The sequence below is a fragment of the Carassius gibelio genome, chromosome A8 (genome assembly GCF_023724105.1).
Source record: "Carassius gibelio isolate Cgi1373 ecotype wild population from Czech Republic chromosome A8, carGib1.2-hapl.c, whole genome shotgun sequence".
Taxonomy (NCBI): Eukaryota; Metazoa; Chordata; class Actinopteri; order Cypriniformes; family Cyprinidae; genus Carassius; species Carassius gibelio.
In genome coordinates, this window is record NC_068378.1 from 5,890,962 (window position 1) to 5,902,144 (window position 11,183).

Sequence of the window (11,183 nt, forward strand, 5' to 3'; positions counted from 1 at the left end):
TAGTAGAGACTATACTATACTATACTATACTACACATAAAAACTATTAAAACAAGGTTTGGAAAGATGGAGTGCACATCTGGCACAAAAGCAGATCTACTGTAAATGTGCAATTGTGAAACTGATCTGACCCTTAAAAATAATCATTTTCTTCAGGTTGTCAGTATGGCTCAGTAATAATCGTGTAAATAATGGCATTGAAGTGTAGAAATTATAATATGAATCATAACTTACAGTGAGTAAAAAAGTTTGCATTAATGTACACACACACACACACAAACACATAAGCATTAAAGAAGGCTCTGTTGAATTAGATCTGCAATTTTGAGGTAATTTTACACATTTTGCCTGTTTTATTTATTCATTCACTCATTTAAAAACACTGATTTAAAAACAATCCACATAAAAGTCATTTTTGGTATTTTTTCATTTATAAATATTTATAACTGAAGTCCATGATTCCAAGTAGGCATTCAGATCTATTGGTTTTTATCATTGCAACAAACCAACTGCACTATGTAAAGTAGTCCTCAAAGCTAATTTGGTAAAAGTGTGTTGGATCATCAGCTCAGATCTAAGAATGAGCCTTTTTGTGTCCTGCTGTTCGTTGACTGTCCACTAGAGGGTCTTTGTGGAATGTGCATAACCCACAGGTAAATGATGATGCTCCGTTAACTTGCAAAAAAGCTGGATGAGAGGCTGCATAGACTGTGAAGAACACTTTTTTTCTTACTTTAGGATCCTTTTGTTGCTCATCAGTTTAGTGACACTCCAATTTTGTAAGCTTTTTAAGGACAGTTTGCTTGCCACATGATCGCAGAAGAGCGGAAATATAGTGTATTTCCCCAAATCTTCTTTTAACTTCAGGCCTTTTGGTTTTCCAGCAGACGTCTATAGGAACACTGGCCCGAAGAAAGTCACAATCCAGTGGATGCCAAGGGCATTAAATCTTCAGTGTTGACTTTTAGGTCAATAAAGTAAGAAGCAGGTTGGGAATGTGAGGATTGAGGTTTAATAGTCTATATATTTCCATAAAACAAGCGCTGCATGAATCATTTAGTGTAAGTATATTACAGTGTGCTGAAGCATGTCATTGCATTCTTGGCCTGGCAAAGAGGTTGGCTCATTTATGACGGAGATATATTCATTTGTACATTCATTTTTCTTCCTTATTTCCATGAAAGCATTGCCATGTTCGATGTCATCATGACAGATTCATGAAAATTAAGTCTCAAGTGAGAATGCAATTGTACATGAATGATACATCAGAAAATTACACCTAAACTATAATTTGAATTTATTATAATAATTAAATTCAAATATTGATATAGCAAGTTATCCTTTGAAGAAACATTTAACAACAAACTTATTCAAAACAACCACATCAGCAAATGGCAGAACAAATGATGTTGTTCTTCTTCTTCTTCTTTGAATCATTTTTGGCATTTCATAACCTCTTAAGTATTTTAAAAGAACACATTATTCTGTTTCGAGTATATCACAGAGTACATCATGGAGCTGCAATGCCAGTGCAGGCATATTTCACAAAACCATGTCCTTTGTGATTATAACTAGGTACTACTTTGTACACTCTGTTCCTTATGACAAATGCATTACTTCCCAGTCATTTTTGTGGTACAAATTGTACATTTTCCTCCTTCGGCAAACCAACAGTGTTTTGGGTGGCCTTTTGGTCACTGTGTGCTTAAATACATTACCATTCAAAATCTGAACAAAATCAAGACTTTTATTCAGCAAGGATATCTTCAAATGACAGTAAATACATTTTTGTGTAACAAAAGAACTTAAAGATTGCCTTTCTGTGTCTAGTATTGGTTTACTTTGACTAACAAGCAAATCACTGAACATAATTGGAATATAATTCTTAATAAATGTAATGGGTATCATGCAGTTCAAGGTTGAACTCTGACAGCACTGTATTCACAACATTTAAACTTTACAATTTCATCAAGAGCACTCAGGCATTTTTTATCCACTGTAATTAAGTAAGGAAATAAATGATCTAACACTGTCTTGAAGATCTCTAATTCTAAATGAAATTGTACTTATCTTAAAATTACTGTGGCAACCCTCATTGGAAATATGTGTGACATTTTTGCAGAATAATAGTCTGTTAATACTGTTGTACAGTGTGTCTTATGCCTTTAACTTTGAAAGGTCCAGTGTGTGACATTAAAACGCATTTCATTTTCACCGAAACAGATGAAGATGATTGTGCCAATGTCTTGAAAATAATGTATATATTCGAGGCAGTTGATAAATTAAAAGTCCAGTATGTTTGAAAATAACAACACCTACACTAAACTTCGTAGACAACATAAAAATATAGAAACAGGACATAAAAACACATTTTCTTAAGCAACCATGGTAGTTTAGCTTGTTTCTACAAGTCTGTGTAGAGTTTCATCATATTTCACGGGACATTTCGTAACGCAACTAAATCTGGAAATCTGACCTAATATGTACAGTAAAGTCACAGAAATTCCCCTAATCTACAGTGGAGAGTCGAGGTAGACATTTGGACATGTGAGTTCACATCTGAACCCCAGATGAACATCTTCCCCACATTGTGGTAAATCATGAGCCATATACAGTAGGAGATTGTCTTGTCCTCCTAGCAGAAATGTCAGTGTTGTTTAGATCTGCGTACTGAGAAGGAATCAAATCCCCTTGACACATTTCGTTTGAGGCCCTTGTGTTTCTATTACAGAGAGAGACATTTGTACTAAAAAGGCTAAATCTTTATTTTAAGGATTGGATGCTGTGATGCATCTCATATCTAGACCTCTCTGTTATAAATGGTCCTCTTATTTTTTTTTTGTAGGCAAAACAGTAATTTCAACAAAAATGGGTTAAAAACTTTTTACAATAGTCCTATTATCAAAACATTTAATGCTTACTATTTGCAAAAAATAAAATAAAAAATAAAAATTAATAAATAAAAACAAAATTACTTTCCAAAAGAAATGTATTAATACGTTGGTTAATTAATTAATTTCAATTCATTTTATATTAGTTTTATAAAACCAGTTCTGAAAGCCAGATAATCCCTGCAACCTGTAAATGGGAATCACTGATTAAGATAATCAGCTACATATATCAACTACCTCTTCTCACTCCTAGAATATGATCAAGGTCATGTGTGTCTCTGTTCCTCCTAAATGTTTAGCTTGTACCCATCTCCCCATGGAAAGGCTTATCTTCCTCTGAGATTGTAAGCATCAGGCTAGCTGATGTTTTGAATACATGTACATAATGGGACGTTTGCTTTCCATCTGTGTTAATTGCTCTCATGTTAGTCTGAGAGACAGAGAGAGAGAGAGAGAGAGAGAGAGAGAGAGAGAGAGAGAGAGAGAGAGAGAGAGAGAATACATTACCAAATCAGCTGTTACAAAAATAAAAGTGCAGTTGCTTAGTTACTAAGCAAAGTTGGGACAACTCTTTACTTCTGCAAGTATATCTCTACATCTTTTAGTTCATATTGTGGTGTTAATATCTTTGAAATTACCTGTAAGTCTGGTGACTGGCTATTAACTTTCATTAATAACATTATTATTGCACTTTGTATTGTAATACACTGCTATAATATAATATAGTATAATATAATATAATATAATATAATATAATATAATATAATATAATATAATATAATATAATATAATATAATATAATATAATATAATATAATATAATATAATATAATATAATATAATATAATATAATGCTTAGTTATAGTCCTTAAAAGTGATTGGTTGAGCCGCATCCAACAGAAGCATTGGGTCTTTGTTGGAGTGTTTTCACATTCCATACAGATTGATTTTGTGCATTAGTGATTAGCATTTTATGATTTTACATTGTGATGTGACGTGAGTAAGTGGTTACAAGGCTTTATGATTGAGTCAATGAAATATCATTCAACTTATTCATTAAAAAACACTAAAGAGACACTGAATCATTCACTCAACCTATATTAGCAAGCGACTGAATTATTCACTCAACTGTTATTAGTGAGTCACAAAATAATTTACTCAACCAATATTAGAAAGTCACCAAATCATTCACTCAAATGATATTAGTAAGTCACTGAATCAATTCACTCATCTGATTCAACAACTTAGATTTACATACATATTTGAATATACACAAAGGACTGCATGGATCTAGAAAATAATTTTCTTTAGAAATGCAGTCTGGAGTTTATTCAAATTAGAGTTTAGGCTCTTTAATGAAAATGAGTCCCCTCCAGATAGGGTCTTACAATACAACATGTTAAATGTCTGAGCTTGGTATGTCGAAGTAGGTTTATCCTTTTTTCCCATTGAGAACTTGTCACTAAAGTTTTACACTCCACTGGTTGGTCCGATGTTATATAAGCATTCTGGGGTGCATTTTCTAAAAGCAACCAATAGACTTTATCATTACCAGTAGAATTCAATGGAACTTTCAACCATAATGGCCTAATGTTGTTTTGCCTAATGTATTTATGGATGGAATGTAAATTCTGTGTGAATATGATGGGATGTCATTTGTTTTCTTAGTGTCATTTCTTGGTGAAATATCTTTCGGGTATCTATCTCCAATATGTTCACATGGATAAGTTTCTTTAAAGGACAAGATTCCAATAGAGCTGTGAATCTCTGAGAGCAAAGCAAGTGTATGAACAACTTTTACCTGGCCTGTTCCTAACACTAAAACATCTCTCTTCTTCCATGGCCATCTGGTTTCAGTTTTAGGCTCATCTGCTTCTGTCTCCAGTGAAAGAATTTCAGGAATAAGTCCTGGATCCATGCCCACATCCGTTCACACAGACCAGTGTTTTCAATTACACTCCTTTTAAATGGCTCTGAGGAGCTTTGCTGTGTCTAAGTGTGTGTGTGAGTGTGTCATCTGTTCACACAGAAGAGTGTTTTCAATTAGCCTCCTTTAAATGGCTATAAGGAACCTGTGGGCCAGTGAGAAGTGGGTTTCAGTGGCTCGGTTGGGCTTTGCTACCAGATTATAATATGGTGAGAAAGACCCAGGCTACATATGTATGTGTGTAATGCAAAGATCTTGTCGTATCCAGGATATATTAACTATTGCCTTGTGTGCTTTCCCTAATAAGACAATTATAGAAAAATGGCAAATTATCATACAGTTTGTTCAATACAATTGACATTTATTTTTGTTTCTAACAGTTTTTACAACAGTTAATTCCAAGAGCTTCTAAAAGACTGATATTTCAATGCACTGGGATATTAACTGTTTGTATCATACTCATCTGTTCCAGACGAGAGTATGTGAGCGACATGCAACATTTTTAGCCTTCAGGTTTTTGGAAATCATTCGAAATGGGTTTCTTTCACAGTGGAAGTTGTAAAACCCAGAGAGAAGCTTGAAGCAGATGGCTACTTTGAGTTCGATTCAAATAATATTCCACATTGGCTTTCAGTCTGTCTATTTCTTAGCGGCATGTGCAAAACTTTTAGCCTCTTTTTGGAACTATTTTTATTGGCAGAGGACAAAAATGCAAAATAACAGGCTAGTTACTGATAATATCACTGTTGTTATGATTTCTTGATGAACATTTACTGTCAGAAGCAACTCCAGAAGTAATCCTGCACCACATAAAAAAACATTTCACAATTCATGGTGCATCCAAGTCATGTCAGAAATGTTGTATTTACGAGCTGAATGCACGAGCACCACCACAGCAAAAAATTTTCTTTAAGGCTACACTTTCTGAATTGGGGAACTGTCAGTGAGAGCACTTGGTTGACACAATGGAATTAACGTCTTTATTTATTGATGGTAAAAAAATTTAAATGCTATATATATATATATATATATATATATACAGTACAGACCAAAAGTTTTTGAAAGAAGTTTCTTCTGCTCATCAAGCCTGCATTTATTTGATCAAAAATACTGAAAAAATATTTAATATTTAATATTGTGATATATTATTACATTTTAAAATAATTGTTTTTACATTTATTATACTTTAAATGATCATTTATTTCTGTGATGCAAAGCTGAATTTTTAGGATCATTATCACATGACCCTTCAGAAATCATTCTAATATGATGATTCATTATCAAAGTTGGAAACAGTTCTGCTGCTTAATATTTTTTCAGAACATGTGATACTTTACTTTATAAAAAAAAAAAAAAAAAAAAAAAAAAAAAAGGAAGCTATGTTTTTAAAATATAAATATTTTGTAATAACAATATACACTACTGGTCAGTAATTTGGGGTCAGTTATTTTTTTTCTTTCTTCTTTTTAAATAAAACCAATACTTTTATTCAGCAAGGATGTGTTACATTGATAAAAAGTGATAGTAAATAAAATATATTATTAGAATATATATTATCAGAATTTTTTTTTTGTTGAATAAATGCAGTTCCCTTTCAGTCGGTCACGTTCAACGTTATGAATGGGATCTCGCCCGAGAGCCCAATCACCTTCGAGTGGTACAAAACGAGCCAATGGTACACAAAGTACCTTGGTCTGCGGAATTTGCATCGCGAGGTATATAAGGAGCAACGTGAGCAACTCGCATTCAAGCTTTCGCTTCGGAGCCGAGCACATCGCTTGCTGCAATCACCGGAGTGTTTACAAGCAAGAGCTGGTGATGGTGTGACGCGCGATTCAGCGGTTCGTCAGGGTTTCCTGCGACAGCTCCCGCGTTCCCCTGAGCGCTTCAACAACCCTAAAAGAGCAATTTCTCTCACAAAAGAGATACGGGCCGATTTGCGTCTTTTTAAAGATGTCATTTCGCCCGTGTGATTCTGGGTGCAGTCGATATATCGCTCCTCGTGACGGTCACGATCGCTGATCGACTGCGTTCTTGGATGGCTCATGTGCTCATTGCGGGGACATGACCATCTCGGTGTTGAGATCGAGACTCGATTACCTTAAAAGGTATAGAGTCCCCTCTGCCACACCCCGTACTAGCTTTTCTTCTCGTAAGAGGGCTACTTCGGCTGGTGGCCAGGGTGATCTAAGGGTTACTGTGTGGGCTTCCCCGACGAGCGAACCTCCTCGGGCCACACCCCCCTCACATATGCCGCAGCCGGTTGAGTTCCCGGATGAGTTTGCTGGACCCTCTCAGGCTCCTGACATCTCATTCGGGGCTCGCGAAGAGGACCGTATGTCGATCGCCGCATCACAAGGTGGACTTGAGTCCTCGGGAGATGAGGGTTCGGCTGCGTTGCCTCCCTCGGGAGTGCCAGCGTTGTCCGAGTCCGATCCCGAGCTGACGGCCGTCCTTTCCCGGGCAGCGGAGAGCATTGGGCTTGACTGGAATCCTCCACCCTGTCCCGAGCGCTCGAGGCTGGATGATTGGTTCCTGGGGGCTGCTCATGTGGATCGCCAGCACCCCCCTCTGGTTCCTTTTTTCCCGGAAGTGCACCAGGAAGTAACTAATTCATGGAAGGCACCTTTAACTGCCCGAAACCATTCTGGTTCTTCCTCCGCCTTCACTGCCCTCGATGGTGGGGCGGCCAAGGGGTATGCTGGGATTCCCCCGGTGGAGCGTTCTGTTGCGATGCAACTGTGTCCTCAGAGCACCTCCGCTTGGCATGGCCGCAGCGAGGAGATGGCCGCAGAAGGGCGGCGCAACCCGTCTCTGCCCCTAAACCTGCCAAACGCCAGGCCAAGCAGTGTTCCTGAGATGGGCGACCCGGAGTTGGAGACGTCAGCTCAACAGGAGGTGGTGGCAGGACCACTCCTTTCCCTGGAGGAGGGCCGGGGGAGAATCCTTTGTTCTCATTTTCTTTTTGTTCCGCCACTGGCCCTGCAGCCGGTGGTACCCAAACCTTCACTAAAAGAGCTGTTTCCTCTACCTCCGGGTCCCAAGAGGCCACGAACGACAGCTGGCGACGTGCTTCCTTGCCGCTCTCGTTCTTCTCTCCCCTTGCCAGTTTCCATGCAAAGATGGCTCAAGAACGCTTCGCCTTTTCATGCCCTCTTTGCCACTTGGAGTCAGACGAGTGCCCGCACTCCGCCCCCGCTAAGGGACGCTATGCCTCCCATGCCGGGGCTGTCTGCTCCACCACACTGCCCCACTGTGGGTATGCCTGTAGTCCCCTTGACCTCACTGGTTTTGTTCTTGGGAGCCTGGCTAGAGCTCCCCAGGCCTTCCCGCTGGCTCATCCGGACGCTCAGGCTCGGCTACGCGATTCAGTTTGCCCGGCGTCCCCCCAGGTTTCGGGGTGTCCATGCGACGATGGTGGGCAAAGATGCCCCTGTCATGCGCGCGGAGGTCGCGACCCTGCTGGCAAAGGGCGCGATAGAGTCGGTCCCTCCAGCCGACATGAAGTCCAGCTTTTTCATAGTACCCAAGAAGACAGGTGGGTTACGACCAATCCTGGACCTGCGTGCCTTGAACCGAGCTCTGCACAGACTCCCGTTCAAGATGCTAATGGCCAAGCGCATTTTCGAATGCATTCGTCCGATGGATTGGTTTGCAGCGATCGACCTGAAGGACGCGTACTTTCATGTCTCCATTCTTCCTCGACACCGACCGTTTCTTCGGTTTGCTTTCGAGGGGCAGGCATAACAGTACAAGGTTCTCCCATTCGGATTGGCCCTGTCTCCCCGCGTCTTTACAAAGGTCGCGGAGGGAGCCCTGGCTCCTCTCAGGGAACAAGGTGTCCGTATCCTCAACTACTCGACGACTCGCTAATCCTAGCTCACTCTCGAGAGCGGTAGTGCGAGCACAGGGATCTGGTGCTCAGACACCTCGCCCGACCGGGTCTTCAGGTCAACTGGGAAAAGAGCAAACTCTCCCCGGTGGAGAGGATCTCTTTTCTCGGTATGGAAATAGACTCGGACACCATGTTCGCGCAGCTCAAGAACGAGCGCGCGCAGTCACTGCTGAATTGCCTGAGACAATTCGAGGGCAAGAGAGCGGTTCCACTGAAACTGTTTCAGAGGCTCCTGGGGCATATGGCGTCCGTGGCAGCAGTCATACCGCTCGGGCTACTCCATATGAGACCGCTTCAGCACTGGCTTCACGACCAAGTCCCGTGATGGGCATGGCAACAGGGCATGCTCCGAGTGACCATCACTCCGGCCTGCCGCCGATACTTCACTCTGTGGTGGACCCCTCGTTTCTACGGGCCGGCGTGCCCCTAGAACCGGTGTCCAGACATGTTGTTGTATCAACAGATGCCTCTGCCATGGGCTGGGGTGCCATATGCAACGGGCATGCTGCGTCAGGCTCCTGGACAGGACCCCGACTTCAGTGGCATGTCAATTGCCTCGAGTTGCTAGCAGTACGTCTTGCTCTGCACCGCTTCAGGGCCCTGCTGAAGGACAAGCACGTTCTGGTCTGTACGGACAACACTGCGACCGTAGTGTACATCAACCGTCAGGGTGGTCTACGCTCCCGCCGCATGTCGCAACTCGCTCACAATCTCCTCCTGTGGAGTCACAAGCATCTGAGGTCGCTTCGTGCCATTCACATTCCAGGCAGGCTCAATCGTGCAGCCGACGAGCTCTCACGGCAGCAGTCTCGCCCTGGGGAATGGAGACTCCACCCCCAGTTGGTTCAGCTGATTTGGGAACACTTCGGAGACGCTCAGGTAGACCTGTTTGCCTCTCCAGAAAATTCCCACTGCCAGTTGTTTTACTCCCTGACCGAGGGCACCCTCGGCACGGACGCCCTGGCACACAGCTGGCCGCTGGGCCTGCGCAAGGATGAGGAGCAGGTCTTCATGGTTGCGCCTTTTTGGCCCGGCCGGACCTGGTTCCCCGAACTTGTACTCCTCACGACAGCCCCTCCCTGGCCAATTCCAGGACCTTCTTTCTCAGAGACGGGGCAACCTCTGGCACCCACGTCCCGATCTGTGGAACCTACATGTGTGGGTTCTATATGGGAAGTTAGTTTTGTTGTCGACAGGTTGTAGGAGGACAGGAAGCAGGCAGTGCCGTTCCAGAGGTTTCTTCCTCACTGCTTCTACTGTCTTTGGAGCTGTTGGTCGGAAACAGCCTCAGCCATCAACCAGATCCTCATACCGTGAGGCTCAAACGCGGAGTGTCACTTCTCGTGCTCCCCCACAAATACAACTGGAGACAGAACGTGGTTCCTGGTTGAAGTCTTCAAGGCAGAAGATATATAGAAGGTATATGAAGCCCATCAAGAAGGCTTCGTTCTGATGCTTGTGGCGCTGGACTTCTGAGGACAGCCCCACTCTGGATAAGAGCATTGTACACCTCATCATACAATACCTGCCTCTCCTCAGTGCCCTCAGGAGATCGGTCTGTAAACCCTGCCTCCTTCGCTACTTCAGGGCATAGCTGCCGCCAGCGAGCAATGCTTTTCATGTCCACCCGGAATCGCAGTGGCTCTGGGAGGCTTGCAACCTCCAAGGAGTTTATTAGAGCAGCCAGCTCAGTCATTCCCTGCCACTTATCCACTTCAGGGTACTGAGTTGACTGCTCAAAGTACACCAGAAGTCAGTCTTAAGAGACTGATTCCCTTAATCGACCATCTGGCAGCATGGCAACCACCAGGGGGTCTGTATTTGCGCTCCCTATACAGGATCCATCTGTGGGGCCCAGGGAAAACTCCTTTTCTGGAGATCAGTCTACATCCGTGTGTACCTCAATCAAGGAGCAGACATCCTGTTGAGGCAGGGGCTGAAGCTCAGGGAATGGAGGCAAGGTGGTGGAGCAGATCTGGAGGGTGTTCGTCCAGCCTCAAGTGGACTCTTTGCGTCTCAAGAGACCTCAAATTGTCCACTTTGTTTCTCCCTCACACATCCAGCTTCTCAGGGACAGGATGCTATGGTACAGGCATGGCAGAGGCAGCATCTGTAAAAGTTTCCCCTGACTGCTCTACTCCCGGGAGCTCTAGAGAGAGTGCACCTAGAAAGGGTTTGTCTGCTGCTAGTAGTTCCATTCTGGACAGGCTGAGTAGGGTTCAGAGAGCTGGTGGCCCTTCTCGAAAACTCTCCTTGGGAAAGTCTAACAGGAGGGACCCATTAGGATTAGCTCCCTCCACCCTGAAGGTGTACATGGCAGCCATACTGTAGCTACTTACCATGCCCCCCTGTGTGGTCAGTCATTGGGGAGAAACACAGTGGTTACACGTTTCCTTGGTGGTGCCTTTGAGGCTGAAGCCTGCTTCACGCTCTAGAGTCCCATCCTGGGTTCTCGCTGTGGTCTTAGAAGCT